The sequence below is a fragment of the Dunckerocampus dactyliophorus genome, chromosome 3 (genome assembly GCF_027744805.1).
Source record: "Dunckerocampus dactyliophorus isolate RoL2022-P2 chromosome 3, RoL_Ddac_1.1, whole genome shotgun sequence".
NCBI lineage: Eukaryota > Metazoa > Chordata > Actinopteri > Syngnathiformes > Syngnathidae > Dunckerocampus > Dunckerocampus dactyliophorus.
The window spans coordinates 34,301-50,397 of record NC_072821.1 but is presented as its reverse complement, the minus strand read 5'-3'; positions in this window follow the sequence as shown (position 1 = coordinate 50,397).

Sequence of the window (16,097 nt, the reverse complement as noted above, 5' to 3'; positions counted from 1 at the left end):
TTCCATAATATTTGTACTTTATTCTCATAATATAATAACTTTTAAATAACTTTTTCCCCAACTTTTTCCCTTTTTTCCCCTTTTTTCCCCTTTTTTTTTTTTTTTTTTTTTTTTCCTTGATGGGGAAGGACGCGTATGGCAGGAGCTCTGTTGATGATACTGGAAATTTTAACTATTTTGGTGCTTTCCTGACTACACTTCATGAGCACAGGATCAGTGCTGATGGCTGAATCCCCTATCCTTTAACTTGGATAGTCCAGAGGTACAGATACAAGTATCAATACCTGCTAGCAAGTCTAGCTAATTAGCGAACTGCTGAAGTTCAAAGAGGTTGCTTAGCAACAATGTCAAACACAAAGGAAAATGATACTGGCTCTGAACTTGAAGAGGAAAATGATTCAGGCTCTGAATTCGTAGCGGACGTGGACATAAAAACAGCAGCCCATTTTCCAGGATACCTAGAGTTTATGAAGGCTACCAAGGAGTTCCTCGAAGGTAGAGAGATCACTCTACCACAAATAATGCAAGCAATTGAGAAACTGCATTCAATGGCAGAGAAACATTCAGCTTCAAATGCAGTTATAAGGAGGGCTATAACGTCTCTGGAAAGAGATGTGCAGAGTAATTACAAAAACCTCCTTGATGTCACAAGGGATGTCAGGAATGGTATCACAAACATTATGGAAGAAAATAGAGCACAGAACAAGTATATCAAAAAACTAAGAAACCAAGTCAAGAAGTTGCAAGATGAAAATGCAGACCTGGGTGCCGCTCTTAAGGAGGTTAAAAACCCTATGGAAGATATCAAGGCTCTGCAGGACGACATTAAGGAACTGTTGAATGACAATGCTGCCTTGCGCTCTGCTCTTCAGGAAGCGCTAAAACGTAAAGAAAATACAGCATTTTGCAAGAATGTTAGGGTTCTGCAGGATGATATCAGGGCTTTATTGGAAGATAACGCTGCCTTGCGCACTGTTCTCAAGGAGGCTATAAACCATATGGAAGCCACCTCATGTACTGATCTTAAGGACGCTAAAGACCCCAGGGAAGAAAATAGAGCATTATGCAATGATATCAACATTCTACAGGATGACATCAAGGCACTATTGAAGGATAATGCTGACTTTCGCACCACCCTTGAGGAAGAGAAAGAAGCAAAGGAGAATATCAAGGAGCAAATTAAAAACTTCATTGACGAGGTGGATCAGATTGCACGAATGAATGATGTGGTCCTCACAGGGCTCCAAATCCCACCCAAGTCAAGAGATGTTCATTCAATAAAGCACCAGATTGCTAACTTCCTACAATCGAGGGAGGTGGATGTCGATGTCAACAGTATTGACACTTGCGTCCCACTCCATGGCAGGAACAACACCACACCTGTCATCATTAAGTTCACCAACAGGGAATTCAAAGCTGCGCTGCTGAAACAGGGAAAGAAGCTAAGAGGCACCAACATCTACATGAATGAGCATCTCACAAAACGCAATTCCGACATCGCCAAGAAAGCACGAGACCTGAGGAAGCAAGGAAAGATTCAAAACACTTGGAGCACTAACGGGAAAATCTACATCAAACTAAAAGGAAGTCCAGGAGTCGCAAGAGTGCTTGTTGTCCAAGATATCAGTGATCTGGATGCATTTTAAACATTATATTACTATGATAATAAGCATAATGGAGGAAACACCCTACAAGACAGACCAATACAACGAGAAGGACTACATTCCATAGCAATAACCTTGACATAGTTAATAAAAGGAACTCTTGTATACAAACTCAGCGTCACTAGCAGTGCAACACTAAAGACGATGTGGATATCAACAGGAGAGAAAGGACAGGATAAATAGAAAGGGAAAAGGAAAGGAGAAGGAGGAAAAAATGGGAAAAAAATAAAAACTTTTTTTTTTTTTTTTTTTTTTTAGCATTTGTGTACCTGTATACTGTATATGTAAATATGTGCGTACTTGTGTAGGTGCAGATGTAGGTGTATATATATGTATGCACGTGTTTGTATGTACACACATGTATTAGCAATTGATGTGCTACGAAGAGAGGGTAGGATTAAATAAGCTCTGCTTCTTCCTACTCCTTTTTGGACATATGCGTGTTCGAAATAAATTAAACCAACCAACCAACCAACCTAATTTTCCTCCAAAATATTTTGTGTTGTTTGCATTTCATAATATTACAACTTAAAAAAAAGTATTTTTTAATATTTCAACTTTATTCCACTAAAACAACGTTATTTTTGTGGTGTGCTGTGTACTGCGATACTGCCTTCTCCTGTGCTCTTGTTGCAGTACACCCTGCACACCATCATGAGGAGCTGATTGGCAACACCTGGAGCTGATTACCTGTTCTGCTTTTAAGATGCAAGCTCCCCAGCCAGTGTTGCCAGATCGTTGACTCTTACTCCTCGACCCAGGCTCCTCTGCTACCATTTCATACTACTTGCTACTTGTAACACGTGCCTAGCCTTTTGCTACTTTTCCCCTGCTTGGACACTCCAGCAGCGTAAGCATCCTGCTAGCCTTTTCCTGCTTGATTACTCAGCAGCGTTTTCTGTTACTAGCTCTACTCTTTTGGTAGCTCTTTTTGTTACATTTGCCTTTTCCCGTGTGCCATCCGGGTCTCCCTTAGTTATTAGATTCTTGTGTGTACTTTTGCCTGTGTTGTACATTTTTCTCTTTTTGAGTTTTGGAATAAACACTATTTCCAATCTCACGTCGTCTCACGCATCTTGGGTTCCAACCTGCGGCTCACTCCGTTCCTGACAATTTTCTTGTTAGATTATAACTTTTTTGTTAATATTTTGACTTTATTGTTATGAAATTACTGCTGATTCTTCTATTTTTTTTTTTTTTTTTTTTTAAGTGTTATTCTTAAACTATATTTTTAGACTGTGCCATTGACCAAAATTTTAAAAAGTTGTAGGCTGCAAATGGCCCCGGGTCGTACGCTGGACACACCTGCTGTACAATGACGCATCCGCATGAATTCCACCTTACAAATTCCGCTAGTGTTTTTATGTATTTTTTAACCACTCGTCCACCTTCGTCCCCGTGTTGGTCAGCTGTGGAGAGAGCGTGAGAGAGAAACAGAGAGAGAGTCCACCTCCCAAATAAGTTCCATTAATCACACGCCACCCTCTAATGTAAGTAATATTTTACAATTAGAGGAGACAAGATGGAGCTGGAGGCCATCTATCTCCCTTACACCTCCTCATCATCCATTCATAAGAGCTGAGCAAGGAGAGGCAGGGCAACACACAAACACACACATAGGAAACAAATCTATGAGGTCACACATAGCGACATCCTAAAGGAATTTGGTGCCTCCAAAAAAAATGCAATGCCGATGTTTGACACGGCATAACATCCATAGAAATAAAATAAGAAGTAAATAGAAGAAAATCAATTCTTACACTGGCAGGATAGTTAGTTAGTGGTTAGCGCTGTTGCCTCACTGCAAAGCCTTTCTTATGTGAATGAGCACAGTCCCAGTCCATGCACTATACTGCAGTATATTGATTCCAGCCAGTCGTCATGGGCTCAAGCAGATGGGGGTGCAAACAAGCATATTCCTAGCTAGATGTCAAGTGAAGTCAAAGCCGAAATGGTGCTTTCATGTGCTGTGCTAACATTCACATGAAGACTTTTGAAAATGTTATTAAAAAGATGCTCGATATTCAACACAATTCTTTTTTTTCAGAGTACAGTTGTTTTTCTTCCACACCTGACAGTTTGGACTGCTCACTTGCAGTCTTCCTCAGAGTGGTCACATAACTGTCCATCAGAAAGAGCAAAAAGCTCAAGAAGGTTGGCTTCTGTATATTGGTAAAAAAAAAAAAAATTATGCACATATTTAAGGCCAAATCCTTATGTCATTGTTAGTACCAACATTTCAGCTCTGCTTGTGTAAAAGTCTCCTCATGGTTTTGCACCAAAGTACATCTCTGACATGTTAGAGCCACATCTCGGGCTCTGAGAAGCTCAGGTAGTGGTCTCTTGCGAGTGCCCAGAGTTAAGACTAAACACGGTGAGGCTGTGTTTTAGTTTTATGCTGCCAAAATCTGGAACAGTCTTCTAGAAGATGTGTGACAATCCTCAACTTTGGCAATATTCAAATCCAAGCTGAAAACATTTATATTCAGCTGTGCATTTCACAACTGAAATTATTTGATCTGCAAAATTATTATTTTTTATTTACTTTGTGGAATGATTTGTGGAATTTTATGTAATGATTTTATGTTTTTATGGAATGATTTTATGAAGTGATTTTTCCCTTCTCTTCCGTAAAGGACTTTGAATTACCTTGTGTGTGAATTGTGCTCTAGAAATAAACTTGCCTTGCCTTGCCTTCAGCTTTTTCTCATCACATTATGCCAGGGGTCCCCATGTAGGGGGGAAAGTTAGTCCAAGGGGGGATTTTTTTTTCATGTGGCTCAGAATTCATGACGGCGCCCCTCAAAATACTCAAAATACTCAACTGAGAGAAGAATTAGCTTAACTTTTGTTTTGGTTTGTTTTTTTGCCTTCAAGCAATCTCTAAAAATCGGAATTGTTACTGCTGTTTATGTTTTACACAGACGTCTTGAAGTGACAGACGAGGTTGAGAGTTAGGGTTAGGGTTAGCTACTGCTACCTACCAATATGTACTAGGGATGTAATTCTCTTTGTGATAGATGACTCGATATGTATCTTAATACACGGGTTACCATTCAAAAACCGTACACTGCAAAGAATTTTTCTGTAAAATAATGGCAATGTGCTGGCAGCAGAGACGCCAGCTCTTTACTGTTATTTTACAGCTTTTGTACTGTGAAAGGACTTCACAACTTACAGTAATTACTGTAATAGTGAAATATGCTACGTTTCTGTATGTTATTTACTGTTGTTTATTTTTATTTGTATTTACTGTATTTTATTTACTGTTACTGTTACATATTAACTGTTACATATTACAGTATTCATCATGTGAAATGACTTTACGGCTTATTGCTGTTCTAGTGAACTACAGTATATTTCTGTGTTTCTTCTATTTACAGTAAAATGCTGGCAGCAGAGACGCCAGCAATACACTGTAATTTTGCAGTTTCCATATTGTTGAGCAGTTTCACAGGCTGTAGGAAAAATAAAATGCAGTGTATTTCATTTAATTTAAGGCAACATTCTAGGGTTACTTTAAAATCTTACAGTTTACTGTAGACAGGCGTAATACAGTAACTCAGCACTTGGCTAAAATCTCAATTTTCACTGCAATCAAAATTAAAGTTGTCCTATGAGCTACAGATAAGTGCTTAAACCCATGCTAAATAACCAATAAACAAACTACAAAGGGTATCCATCACACAAATGTTTTTTTTAACAGTCAGTGTCAACATGAATACTGCTGCTATAAAACACAATAATAATAAAACAAGAAAGTAAAAAAAAAATTAGATGTCTCAGATAAACAAACCAAAGAGATTCTGAGCAGCAAAATAACAACAACCAAATTGTGTCTGCTGGTCGCAATGGTAATAAACTCAATTTCTTAGATTACATGTCAGATACCTTACCAAACATAAAAACACAACAATTGTAACTGTTTCCATATTGAACTTATATTACTATATTCAACTTTACCGGGATCAAACAATTGGGCCAAACCCTGAGGCCACTAATACAGAGGAAAGAGGCTTGTGTTTTGCCTCTTAGAAGTAAGTGCATGCATTTGAGTAGGTGTGGACAGGTTATTCAAAGAGGAATCTTCTCAGTCAGTGAGAGATGATCCTCACCGTACCAGTTTTTACTCCTCTTCCTGGATTTACTCCAGCGTTGCTTCTCAACAACAACAAACAAAATAATCAAAAATAATTCAGGAATGTATAATCACATTACAAGCCTCTAAAGTTGGCCATATCAAAGTATTTTATGTTTAATGTTGCATTGCCAGCCTGACAGAACAACATGAGGAATTGAGAGAAATAGACAAGAGAGAGCTCACCGACCTACTCTATATAATGTCCCATTCAGTGTCCATGAGGTTCTCCAGTAGTGTGGAGATGTGTGTGTTCACTGAAGCAGACTTCCTGTAGACTGTTTTCTTGGAGAGACCCTTTCCATTTTGTAGTTAGAGGCAGTCTGACTTCTCTAACATAAGGTGATATAACTGGTACTGATGTCGTGAGATGTCATTTTGCAGCTTGATTTTCAGATCACATCTTTCTGTACCTTTAAAGTATTTGGTCTGCTGAACCATGCACTGGAATCAAATCGCATACACCTCCATTCAAGTTTCGAGGCAGTGTGATCTGAGAAAATATTTGTACGATACAGAACAGGAACATCAAGCTGGAGAATTACGCAATACATGTTGTGTTCTTCTTTGAATGGGTCATGTTTTTTTGTGGAGTGGTTTGAAATATTTTTGTTACCTGATCCGAGCCCCCATGTTTGCTGCTCATTTCTCATCACAGTCTGTATATTTGTTTCTGTCAATAAATACCACCTTATGTTAAAAATTCTAAACTATCCCTGTTAGTGTGCAAAGTAATGGTCTGTGATTATTCTAAGGATGTGCTCTTCATACCCTCCGTCATGCTGGCCTTGCCTAGTTGTGCTAATGTGACTGCTAGCATTGACTGAGCAGCAGTTCTCACTTGTTCCAAAGAAGATGAGCAGTATTGTCAGGAGTGGCGGATGCCACAGCAGGAAAATAGGGTCCCAACGCAAGACTAGGGCAACTTCGAAATACAAAAAATAAAGTTTAGGTGTCCAAACAGGCAAAGTACAAACAAAGGAAAATCCACTACGGGTAAGAAACATAAAACACTGACAGCAGAAGGCTGTCAGGAAAAAAACTAGAAGTAGAAACAAAAAACACTGAAGGCAAACCAACAGGAAACACTAAGGTAGTACAGAGCAGGTAAGTATAAGCACAGGTAACGGGCCAGAAAGCAGGGTAAGGGTAATGGAGCCGGACTGAGCGGGAGCAAGGAACAGGAGGTCAGGAAGTACAATCTGGCAACGAACAGATGCTGCTGCCTTGCTTAAGAGGAGTCCAGATTGCTGATTGCCCGCAGGTGTGCTCTGGCGTCTCCGCCCACGCCGGCTGAGGTGCACTGCGGACATATGGCAGACAGGCGGCAGCAGAGCGACAAGCAATGTGTGACAGTATGTCCCCCCCTCATAAGACGCCTCCTGGCGGCTTACCTGGCTTGTTAGGATGGAGACGGTGGAAGTCACTTATGAGTGACGGGTCCAAGATAAGGGAGCGGGAGACCCAAGAACGCTCCTCAGGGCCGTAACCCTCCCAGTCGACCAGGTACTGGAATCCTCTGCCCCTCCTTCAGGAGTCCAAGATGGCCTTCACTGTGTACGCTGGATGGCCATCGATCAGGCGCGGCGGAGGAGGCGACTCGACCGGGGGGCACAGGTGACTGGAGGACACAGGCTTGAGGCAGGAGACATGGAATACCGGGTGTACCTTGAGTGCTGGTGGTAGTTTGAGTCTGACGGAGGAGGAACTGATGATGGAGTCAATAGGATATGGTCCCACAAATCTGGGTGCAAGCTTCCGGCTGGTTCCGGCCAGTGGTAAGTCCCTGGATAACAGCCAAACTTCCTGACCGACCTGGTAGGCGGGTGCCGGAATTTTGTGGCGGTCGGCCAGGCGTCGATTGCGCTCCGCCGTGCGGTTCAGCGCGGCTACCGTCTCTCGCCATACTCTTCGGGCGCGGCGAAGGTGGATCTGGACCGATGGTACCGACACTTCCGCCTCCTGAGAGGGAAAAAGAGGAGGCTGGTATCCATTGGCGACTTTAAAGGGTGACATACCTGTGGCCGAGCTGACAAGGGTGTTATGTGCGTACTCCACCCAGGGGAGGTGGATGGACCAGGATGACGGGTGTCGGTGGCAGACGCAGCGTAAGGCAGCCTCGAGGTCCTGGTTGGCCCGCTCTGTCTGGCCGTTAGTCGTGGATGGTGACCGGATGATAGGCTCACTGATGCCCCAAGCATCTTGCAGAAGGACTTCCAGACCTTGGAAGTGAATTGGGGCCCTCTGTCGGAAACAATATTGAGTAGAATGCCGTGGATGCGGAAGACATGTCTCACCAAGAGTCAAGCTGTGTCCAGTGAAGTAGGTAGTCCAGGTAACGCTATGAAATGTGCCATCTTGGAAAACCGGTCAACAATGTTCAGAATTGTGGTGTTTCCTCTGGAAGCAGGTAGTCCAGTAACAAAGTCCATAGCTATATGTGACCAGGGACGGATCGGGATGGGCAGCGGTTGTAACAGACCCGCCGGAGGTCGATTCGACGACTTATTTCTGGCGCAGACAGAGCAGGCCGCGACAAACTCCTTCACATCTGCTGCCATGGATGGCCACCAAAACCTCTGCGCCAATGCCAGCTGAGTACGTCTGGTTCCTGGGTGACAGGTAACTCTGGATGCGTGACCCCACTGCAATACGTCCGATCTCAGTGTCTCTGGAACAAACAATTTACCAGCAGGACAACCCTCTGGCGACTCCTCCCCTTTAGTTGCCTCCGACACCTTCTTCTCCACCTCCCACCGAACAGCGCCCAACACCCGGGCCACAGGTATGATGGTTTCCGGTGCTGTTCCCTCCTCCGTGGAACTGAAGACTCTGGACAGGGCGTCAGGTTTAATATTGCATGAACCGGGTCTGTAGGTGATGGAGAAATTGAAGCGTGTTAGGAACAGTGACCAACGGGCTTGTCTGGCATTGAGTCTCTGGGCGGTTCTGATGTAGGATAAATTCTTGTGTTCGGTGATCACTATGAAAGGATGGGCTGCGCCCTCCAGCCAATGCTGCCACTCCCGCAGCGCAAGAACGATGGCCAACAGCTCCCTGTTGCCCACATCGTAGTTCCCTTCAGCCTGTGTGAGGCGACGCGAGAAGAAGGCGCAGGGATGCAGCCTCTGGTCGACCGGGGACCGCTGGGACAGCACGGCTCCCACTCCCTTATCAGACCCGTCAACCTCAACAGAAAATTGTAAATTAGGATCAGGATGTACCAGAACCGGAGCGGATGTAAACAAGGTCTTGAGTGTGTTAAATGCAGAATTAGCCTCTGGGGTCCATACAAACGGAATTTTAGGTGATGTAAGCCTAGTCAGAGGTCCTGCTTTGCTGCTGAAATTACGTATGAATCGCCTGTAGAAGTTGGCGAACCCGAGGAACCTCTGCAAGTGCTTCCTTGATTTGGGAGTAGGCCACTCGACCACCGCCTGGATCTTGGCGGGATCGGCACGCAGTTGACCCTTCTCCACAATGTACCCCAGAAATGGCACCGAAGTGGCGTGAAAGTCGCACTTCTCTGCCTTTACGTAGAGCCTATTCTCCATTAAACGCTGGAGAACTAGTCGGACATGAGTGGTGTGGTCTTGAAGATTCCTGGAAAAGATAAGTATGTCATCCAAATATACAAAACAGAATTGATTTATCATGTCGCTGAGAACATTGTTAATGAGGTTTTGGAACACCGCCGGGGCGTTCGTGAGACCAAAAGGCATCACCAGATATTCGAAATGCCCCACCGGTGTGTTAAACGCGGTCTTCCACTCATCTCCATCCTTAATGCGTACCAGATGATAGGCGTTGCGGAGATCTAATTTAGAGAAAATGCGTGCAGAGTGCAAGGCGGAAAAGGCAGAATCCATAAGTGGCAAGGAGTAACTATTGCGGACAGTAATGCTATTGAGCCCCCGGTAATCGATACAGGTCCGTAGAGATTTATCCTTTTTGGCGACAAAGAAAAAGCCCGCCGCAAGTGGCGAGGAAGAGGGTCGAATAAGACCGGCTGCTAGGGAAGAGGATATATATTCTTTGAGGGCTTTTTGTTCTGGAGCGGAAATGTTATACAATTTGGCGCTAGGAAAGGTGGCGTTAGGCAGTAATTCTATGGCGCAGTCGAACGGTCGATGAGGGGGAAGTGTTTGAGCACGGTCCTTGCTGAACACTTGTTTTAAGTCATGGTACTCGCTCGGAATTCCTGTAAGATCTATTACTTCCTCTGGAGAAATGGAAGAGGGAACATTGGATCGAGCCGAACGGAGGCAATTAGCATGACAAAATGGGCTCCAACTGGAGACGTGCAATTTGTTCCAATCTATGAGTGGGTTGTGAAGCTTAAACCAGGTTAATCCCAGCACTAGTGGTGCGGACTGGGAGGGCATGACGTAAAAACGGATAGTCTCGGAGTGGTTACCAGAGAGATGAAGAATAAGCGGTTCGGTTTGGTGTGTAATGGCCGCCAGGAAGCGCCTATCCAAAGACCAGACCTCCTTCTTAGCAGGTAACTTAATCATACTGATATTATGTTTGAGAACAAACGTAGTGTCCAAGAAACAGTCATCGGCGCCCGAGTCAATAAGAGCGGCTATGTCAATACTTCTATCCTTCTTTATAATTACTCCCTTAATTTGAAGTTTCTTGAAGGGAACCTCCTCCGCTGTAGTGGCTGAATTCTGGAGGTACTCACAGCTCCCCATGGCTGGATGGTCCTCCGGAGCCGGTTGGTTGCTCCTGGATCTTGGCTTTAACTCCGCTGTTGATCCAGGAGTCGATCCCTGGTGACGATGTGGTCGAATGGGGCATTGGAGGAGTTGATGCCCCGGATTTCCACAGTAGAGGCAGAGGTCCAGCTTGCGACGGTGTGCTCTTTCCTCGGCGGCGAGGCGTCGTCCTCCAAGTTGCATGGGAACCTCTGGCAGTACGGCCACGGCGTCTCCGATCCCTGGTTCGAGCGTCTGTCCCTCAGGAGATGGTAATGGTATCCTCGTAGGAATCGACACCCTGCCGTAGTATCCCTCCTTGGTGGTACTCTCTCACCCTCTCCTTTATGCGGTTCTCTAATTCAATGGCCAAATTGATAAGGCCGTTGAGGGAAGTAGTGTTGTCCTTAGCTACCAGCTCGTCTTTAATGTGTACATCGAGTGCTTTGCGAAAAATACTTATCGATATCGGGATACCCACTCTCTATAGCGAGCACTCGGAAATCAATAGAAAAATCTGCCACCGGGCGTCCTTTCTGCTTCATATCTAGTAGTTTACTTGCTGCTTCCATTCCCCGAATGGGATGATGAAAAACTCGTCTGATTTCTTCCAGGAACATAGGTAAGGAGGTGCGTATGGCAGGCATAGATGTGCTCGCAACCATAGCCCACGTAGCGGCTCTACCCGAGAGTAAACTCATTATGAACGCTACCTTAGTTTGGTCCGATGAGTACGTGGTGGGCTGCTGGTCAAACACGAGGGAACACTGGTGTAGAAACTGGTTGCAGGAGTCCGAATCTCCAGAGAAGCAAGAGGGGTGAGGGATATTAGGCTCTCGCGGCTGATGAGGCACAGGTGCGTGTGCAGCTGCGCCATTAGGTGCGTCTAAGGCGTGTGGGGACGTACCAACCTCTGGTGGCGGGTGAGAGGAGGTGCTGGCGAGTCGTTGGTTTAAAGCGTCCATGCCAGCAGATAGAACCGATATGGCCTCCATGATGCCTTGGAGAGTCTTCTCGTGACCCCCGACTAATTGGCCTTGATGTGCCGGCGTCTCCGCCCACGCCGGCTGAGGTGCACTGCGGACATATGGCAGACAGGCGGCAGCAGAGCGACAAGCAATGTGTGACAAGTATGTTAAATTAACCATATGTGTATGTGTTCCACAGTGGCATGCAAACAGTGTGGAACACATACACAACAATGGGCAGGCGACAGATAGTGCGCAGTGATACGACAGGAGAGAAAGTAACGCAGAGAGATTGTGAGGTCTGACTTTTTCGAGGAGGAATTTTGTGATGCAAATGTTTTCCTCTTTTGGACACATTGATTTGAGAAGCCAAACTCTTAAGAGAGGGTAAGTCACTGTTGATGCACTACACTGCTAAGGGGGACGTCATACAACTTCATGTCAAAAACTAATGTTGAACTATCCCTTTAATAATTTTGGGTGTCTGGAATGGATTAATTGGATTTACATTCATTTCTATGGGAAAACTAGAGTCCATTTTGGTTTGGGTCAGACTACTGTTTTAGTCATAATTCACGTGCTTAAAACTGAGTCAAAATGCGTAATCTTTCATAAGCCTTTTGACCGCTGCCCCTCCCTTCTCATGCAATGGACTATTCCATGTTACTGCGTATGTGCACATTGATTCCGGAAGACGGGAGCGAAACAAACTTGTTGGTGCGGAGTTACCCCAGTGGAGCGGAGAAGAGGAGAAGGCGAGTGGAAAACAGTTTTGATCAAAACTACCGAAGGTGTCAACCTTTGTCACAGTCACAGCAAACGTAGACACACGTACAGTAAAACCGCAAATGTCAGTGTCAGCCGAAGAGAAGGAGAATGCAGTAGATGAAGCTGACAGTGATGCTTTTCATGACAAAGATGTGAGTATTAAAGGGGTAAACTATATTAAATGTCACTTAATGTTCTCATCAATTACAGTAAAAGGGTTGATATGATTGGCTTGTTAGGTAATAATTATCCCCCAGGATGATTTCAAGGACTTTATCAAGTCCAGTAAATAGAAGAAACACTAATATTTCCAATCGTTTTTTGGGGGGGGGGGGTATATATAAACATGGCTATGTAACTAGCAACTTAAGCTGACAGATAACTGTAACAGATTTCAAAAACAGGAAAAATTATTACATACGCACATTTTGTAAAAATTAAATAGGGTTAGGGTTCAAAATGACATGGTCGCTCTCTGTGGTGCCGAAGCTTGTCAGTCCCGCTGTTGCTGGCATGTGTATGTTGTAAAATGATGTATCATGAGCTTTATTATTGAGAAAATCTTTAAAGGGCTCCCTCATTTGCCCCGCCCCTGGCCCAGCTCTGATTTGTTCTGCTAGTGATTGGAGGGTTTCCGGATTCTCTTTCATTAGGCAAGTCAAACCATTTTAAAACTCTTTTTATTTAATAGTTATGCATTAGTTTTTAGAGAATTTATTTTGTACTTAGGAGTTTGTGAATGATTACTTGTCTTCTTAGTTTGCACTACACTGCTTAGGGGGATGTCATACAACTTCATGTCAAAAATTAATGTTGAACTATCCCTTTAATATTTTGGGATATCTGGAATGGATTAATTGGATTTACATTCATTTCTATGGGAAATCTTGCTTTGGCTAGAGTGCGTTTTGGTTTGAGTCAGACCTTCTGGAACGGCTTAATGATGTTAACCAAGGCACCTCTGTAGTTATTCCCTTTGCCTTCACGTTGCCTCGTCAGCACATCCTGCCCCTCCATATTTCCTGGAACTTTTGAGAAAGTACCTAGTGACTTGGTGGCTAGAAGGAACTTTTTCAGCCCTGAGAGGAACTTTTTTTTACTACGGTAGATTCTTTTGGAAATGAGAGGGTGGGGAGTAGGGGAGTGGTTCAAACTACTCCTCATAAAGTTCCTGCGGTGGAAAAGAAGCTAATGTCACTTCTTTTTCCATAAACTCACACTTGCTCTTTTGTAAGTGAAGTCCTGCATCCTCCAGTCACTGCAGCACTTTGTCCAATGTTTGTAGGTGATCATTGTTATCCCTCCCTGTCAAAATGATGTTATCCAGATACACTGCAACGTTTGCCAGTCCCAGCAGCACCGCCTCCCTGGCCGGACTGCAGCTCACACCAAAAAGGTCATCTAGTATATGTGAACAGTCCTTTGTGTGTGTTGACTGTGATATATTTGATTCCATTATTCCTCATCCAGTACAATCTGTTGATATGTATAGCTCAAGTCTAATTTGGTGAATTTCTCTCCTCCAGTTAGACAGGCTTTCATGTCCTCCTTTTTTGGAATGGGGTACTGGCTAATAGGAGACACTTTGTTTACTTTGAGCTTGTAGTAAAAAAATTTCAACTTTTTAGGACACACAATGGGTGCAACCCATTCGGAAAACTTGACTGGTTCGATCATTCTGTCCTACAAAAGCCTCTCACTTGACATCAAACTCAAAGCCCAAGCTGTCAACTCGATGTCCAGCGCGACTCTTAAGGTGTCAGGAAGTGGGGTTTACCAATGTACTCCTGCACAGCTGACATCAAGTACACTAACATCTTCTCATGCCTTTATTTTCAACTTTGACCTTGGTACTACTGGTACTTTATGACCTCCATATAGTCTCATATTTATAGTGCACTTGGATAGTCTGGGTTTAACAGGATGACTGAATAGTTGTAAAATGCCAGTACAATCTGTGGCTCTTCAATGCAAGTTGCACAATGTTCAGATGCATGATACACTAGTGCCCTCTATGGGACTTTAACTGCAGTGCAATGGCATGCAATAGCCACTATTTAAAATGCAGGAAGACCAATCAGGGGTTGTATATTTACTATGAGACACGGTGAAACAATGCGCTTACAGTGCCCACAAAAAGGGCATACTTATAGTGTCCATTTTTAAGCATGTTATTTTACTTCACATATCCATTATATGTTCTAATGTTCCTGTAAATATACAGTAAGTGAAATCAATCTCAGACTCTTTCCATTTCTCACCCCATGAAGAGCTCTGCTGACGATACTAGAATTGTGAACTCGGTGTCTGCAGTCACAAATACAGCAACATTTTAAGAGTCTGCAATCACAGATTGAATATGTACATGCGCAGAACGACACCCTCTAAGGAATGCTCATGGGGACCCATGATGAAGTCATAAAAGTTAAGGAGGAAAATAGAGCACTGAGCAAGGATACCAAACAACTAAGAGAAGATATCAAGGTAATACAAGATGATCATGCTGCCTTGCACACTGCTTTTAAGGACGTTAAAAACCGGAGAAAGTAGAGAATTATGCAATGATATAAAGGTTTTACAGGATGATATCAAGGCCCTGTAAGACCCGATCTTGGATAAGCAGTAGAGGATGGATGGATGGATGGATGGATGGATGGATAGAAGTTAATACTGTCCTGTGCACCACTGTTGAGGAAGACAAAGAAGCAAAGGAAAATGAATTAGTGCATGTTGAATACAGGAAGTGAACATATATATTAGCAGTCTATGTGATACGGAGAGGGGGTAGGATTAAATAAGTTCTGCTTCTTCCTACTCCTTTTCGACATGTGGAATTGTGAATTGTAACATGAAGCATTCAATGTAAAGTGTATGCATGTTCGAAATCAATTAAACTATAACCATAACTCATTGTTGGTGTCAAAGTGGAATTGTGTCCTCCTTTCTTCTTTATTTAATTATTTATTTCTGTTAGTTTCGTAATGGTGTGAAAAACAAGTGTAAATATGAATTAGAATGAGAACTATTTATTACAAGGAACACCAGGGAACTGCTAGCCTGCTGTGGGTGTGTACCAGAGAACCCTTTAAATTTTGTAGGAAATATTATTACCTTCATATTATTAACTGCCTTCTATCTGATACAATTTTATTGTCATCCATTTCAGTTTAATTACATTATTTTTTCATACGCTATAATTGTATTGTTAATAGGTGACTCTAAATCAGGGGTGGGCAAACCCTTTGACTCACGGGCCCCATTGAGTTAACAAAATTGGCCGGAGGGGGGGAATACTATATATTTGATACACGCACACTATTTTAAGCTTATGATTCTAAAAGTCCACCTGGAATTATTTGTCTTATATTATCTGTAAAAGTGTCATACAATCTGCTATAATGTGTTCTTTCAGAAGCACCAGAAACACCAGACCACATCAATTTTTTTTTACTTAATAAGACACCCGAAATGGACATGGATGTGCGATATACAACATGAACTATGAACAATAAAACATTAACTATTAAAGAGTAGGTGAACATCCCTCCTTTTTTAATTCCCAGACAATGCAGTGGGTAGGTTAAGTTGTGTGTCACATACTTGTTGACTTGTGTTTGGCATCATGGGTGATGTAGTTGTCTGGATGGCTGCGTGTGACAAGCATCTTAAACCATCAAAAGATTGTCTCAGATTGACTCTGACTACTTGCAAGTCATGTTGCCAGCTTGTATGTTAAAGGTTATATTCCATACTTTGGAAGCAACTGGCGGGCCGGATTCAAACGCTTGGCGGGCCATGTGTGGCCCCCGGGCCGTAGTTTGCCCACCCCTGCTCTAAATTGTCCATAGGTATGAAT